We start from the raw sequence: 4,713 nt of genomic DNA, 5'->3' as shown, positions 1-4,713 counted from the left end.
CACTGCACTCCAGTCTGGGCGACCGAGTGAGACTCCAACTCAAAAAAAAAACAAAACAAACAAAAAAAACTTTTCTTATGAAACTCACTATCAACTTACGCTTCAATTTGAAGAGGATAAGACAATCCTTAAGGTAAAACATTGCCATAAGTATTGTCCTCTGAAACACACTAATAGTGACCCTGAATAAGATATTTTTCTGGTGAAGTGACCCTTGTGTTATCATTTCAAAGAATCTATATGAAATGGCCATTCTTTATTCCAGTTTCATCTCATCTCCTGATTATCAACTAAACTAGTTTTATTTTTTATAAATTAAATAAAGATGGGGTCTAACTATATTGTCCAGGTTGGTCTTGTACTCTTGACCTCAAGAGATCCTCCTACATTAACCTCCAAAAATTCTGAAATTACAGGCACGAGCCACTATGCCTGGCCCCAGCTAAGCTAGTTTTAATTTCAAGTGCCATTGAAAAGTACTTTGTTTTAGTTTCCTTAATTGGATTAAAGTGCTCCTCTGGAAAGTCTGTATTCCTAAATATGGAATAGAGAACATAAATTAATTTTAAATTGTTCTCAATGCACGTAACATTTGTCAAGCTTGGACTCTGGATTCAGATACTGGTGAAAAATTAAGTCTTTTCAGCATTACTAAAGCTAAATAAAAGCTTGTGAAGTGATTTAACTACTAAACTTAAGAAAATCATTTCTTCGGTTTATATTACTTAAACATCTATCAGAAGATGGATATTCGGCAGAGGAGAAAAGAAAGAGCTAATTGATGTTTTACTGTCTATTTTCTTTTACAAGTATTCTTGAGTCCTGTAGAGAAATAGAGAACTCAAGTATTTCACATATTTTTTCCAATTACTGTTGTACCCAAGAGTCTAAGAGGCTCAAGATCAGAAAGATTACCACTGAAATACTAAATAGCTCAGTGGTCTATGGATAATACATGTTGAAAGTTAGAATTGGCTGTATAAAGTGTGACATGTCAAGAAATTATTGAAAGTATACAGTTAAAAATATCCACCCCAAGGCACCAAATGTTATACAGGTTAAATATCCCTTATGCAAAATTCTTGAGGCTAGAAGTGTTTCAGATTTAAAATTTTTTTAAAAAAAAATTTACATATGCACGATTAGATATCAGAGATAAGGCCCAAGTCTAAAGGCAAGATTTATTTGTTTCATATACACAAAACCTGAAGGTAAACTTATGCACTACTTTAAATAATTTTGTGCATGAAACAAAGTTTGTGTACATTAAACCATCAGAAAACAAGAGGGTCACTATCTCAGCTTCAACCCGCCCCGTGTAGATAATTGGTACTTGTTTGCTATCACCATCATTCCTGACTCTGAATTCATATGCTACCAAATAAGCAATCATTTTCTTATACTTATTCACACACAAATATTTATTAGTAAAATATGGCATACCATTAATACAGTGAAGAAAATAATATATTCAGGGTAACTGGGCATAACACTAGCATCACCAGAGTATCTGTATCAGCTGTTAAACAACAGCAACAATGGCAGGCTCTTAGTGTCTACCTATGATGCTGTGCTTTGATTAAAATTTCTGAGTTTGCTGTACACTGTATTTTTTTAGTTATAAATAAACATCAGAAGCAGTTAAAGGACTAGGAAGTTTGTCCTAGGGACGAGGTCATCCTGTTGGATGACTTTTAAAAATGCATCTTCCAGAGTCATCTGCCTCATTAACAATGGTTTTTGCTTTATAAGTGGTAAATGTATTAGTGATAACATGTGGTATTCAGTTTTCTCTTTCTATGTTAATTAGCTTAGAATAATGGCCTCCAGCTGCATCCAAACAGCGCTATCACACAATACACATGTTCTAAACCTGCACATGTACTTCTTGAATCTTTAAAAAAAAGATGTTTTTGTCTTATAAATCTCTCTCTTTTTAAAAAAGTGACATGTTTTCTTGTTCATTTAGAAATTCACATTGCTCTAGTCCTTCAATAAGTCCGTTTTTACCATGTTGTCTATAGGCACTTTTCCTGCAGTGTTGGCAATGTCGTCTTAATTATCCCTATTATCATGATTACCTTGATTCTGAAACATTTTGTCTATTTCACCATTGGTCAATGAATGAACAATTAAAGCTTCATTGTCAATTTTAAAAATGTCTTCAATATCCACCTCTTCCAGCTAACTGATCGACTCTGAAGGTATACTTTTTGCATATGTAGAAGTCAGACATCATTTTTTTCTCACGACATATGGAATCTTTCAAAGTGACCACCTTGTTCATCACTAACACTGAATATAGTCACAGGCCAGAAACTGTGCCAGGCATGCACATCAATGCCTTTAGTCACTATTGTAAGTGTTGGCAACAGCATATATGGCATCCATTGTCCTAAACTTATTTTAAAAACCTTCCACACCCACACCTCTGTTCATTGCTGCTAACATACTGTTCAAGAAAATGTTTTTATACTTATTCTTCATCAATCCAAGAATACAGTGGTCACATGGCTCAATCAATAAAATCACCTTTGGAGAAAACTACATGACACAGACATTATATTAGATGAGAATTTCAGCTGGAGGATGAACAGTGAAGGAATAAGATTCTTGCTGTAGTCACCCAGTCCAGCTTTCCTGAAGTGAGCATAAGTCTCTGGTACAAAATATTTGGGAAACCAACTAGAAAAAGACATCCCTAGTGATCTATGCCATTTTATCAGCATACTAATGGACTGGAAAAAAAAATTCCTTAACAACAGTAAGCTTCTGACTATCATAGAAGGTTTACACTTATGCATGCCTGCTGCATTAGCACATCCAAACAGTGAAGATGTTTTATCAGCATTATAAATACATTATAATGCTGATGTATTATCAGCATTGCTCTGGCATCAGATTTTCATCAGCAATGGCTCCTTTGCTATCTTGACACTAATCACATTTAGGTGTCTATACAGATAGAGTATCCCACATTTAAAAATCCAAAATCCAAAATGCTCCAAAATCCCAAACTTTTAAAGTGCCAGCATAATGCTGCAAAGGGATTACTGCTAGTGGATGGCTATGCCATGAAAATAACAAGGAAGATTCGAAAGTATGAAACTTGCTGTAGCAAAACTAAATAGATCAAAAATCTCTAATCTTTTATATTTCTGATTGTGTTTATTTGGGGTTTTTCTCTCTTTTTCTTGGTCATTCTAGCTAGGGGCCCATCAATCTTGTTAATTCTTTCAAAGAACCAACTTTTTGTTTTGTTGATGTTTTCTATGATATTTTTGTTCTCTATTTTTGACCTGTACTTGGGGTCTTATTTTTGTGATTTGGATTCTTCTACTAAAGTTGGGGTTTTGGTGGTCTTCTCTTTCTAGCTCCTTTAAGTGATTTGTTAGGCTCTCTACTTGTGATCTTTCCATTTTCTTGAAATGTGCTCGTAGCAATATGAATTCCCCTCTTAAAACTGATTTCATGGTATCCCAGAGGTTTTGGTAAGAGGTTTCTTCATTTTCATTTGTTTCCAGGAATCTTTTAATTTCTTCTTTGATTTCGGTGTTGACCCAGTTGTTATTCAGCATCATGCTGTTTAGTGTCCATGTGTTTGTGGGCTTTGGGGAAATGGTGTTGGCTTTGATATTTATTTTTATTCCACTGTGGTCTGAGAATGTGCATGGCAAGATTTCAACCTTATGGAATTTTTTTATGCTTGATTTATGACCAAGGATGTGATCGATCTTGGAGTACGGTCCATGTGGTGATGAGTAGAATGTATATTCTGTGATTGTTGGGTCGAATAATCTATTGGTATCTACTAAGTTCATTTGATCAAGTGTCAGGTTTAGGTTCTGGATCTCTTTGTTGATTTTTTGCCTCGAGGATCTATCTAGGGTTATCAGAGGGGTATCCAAGTCCCCTGCTATAATAATGTTAGAGTCAATATCTTTTTTAAGTTTATTTAGTAGTTGTTTTATAAATGCTAGTACTCCTGTGTTGGGTGCATATATGTTTAGGATAGATATTTCTTGCTGATGAATTGAACCTTTTATCATTATGTAGTGTCCTTTTGCATCTTTTAAAATTTTTGATAGCTTATAGGTTGTTTTGTCTGATATTACGATTACAACTCCTGCCTTCTTTTGTGATTCCTTTGCCTGGAAACTTATTTTCCATTCTTTAACTTTGATTATGTGTGCATCCCTTGTAGTGAGATGAGTCTCCTGGATGCAGCAAATAATCGGATCATGGTATCTTATCCTGTCCACCATTCTGTGTCTTCTCAGTGGTGCATTTAGTCCATTCACATTCAGGCTAATTATTGAAATGTGAGGGTTTATCCCTGTCATGAGGTTCTTACACAGTTGTTGTTGTTCCTGTTTGTTTGTTGTCTTTCTTTTTGTTTTTGAGTTGATTCATGTGCGTTTTCCATCTTTTTCCTGTACTCTTGTGAAGAACATTGTTATTCTTTTCTCCATTTCACCTGTGTTTAATACTTTCTTAAGTGTTTCTTTATAAAGGTGGTTTGGAGGCAGCATAAGTTCTTAGGGATTGGATGTCTGGGAAAGATTTTAATTCTCCCTCACTGATGAAGCTTAGTTTTGCTGGGAAGGTTTTCTTGGTTGAAATTGTTTATCTTTGAGAACTTTGAAGATTGGGGTCCAAGCTCTCCTAGCCTGAAGTGTTTCTGTAGATAAATCTGCTGCTATTCTAATTGGT

This window comes from Carlito syrichta, unplaced genomic scaffold, assembly GCF_000164805.1.
Source record: "Carlito syrichta isolate Samal-C Ts95f unplaced genomic scaffold, Tarsius_syrichta-2.0.1 Scaffold304705, whole genome shotgun sequence".
Classification (NCBI taxonomy): Eukaryota; Metazoa; Chordata; class Mammalia; order Primates; family Tarsiidae; genus Carlito; species Carlito syrichta.
Note: the sequence above shows the minus strand (reverse complement) of the source record.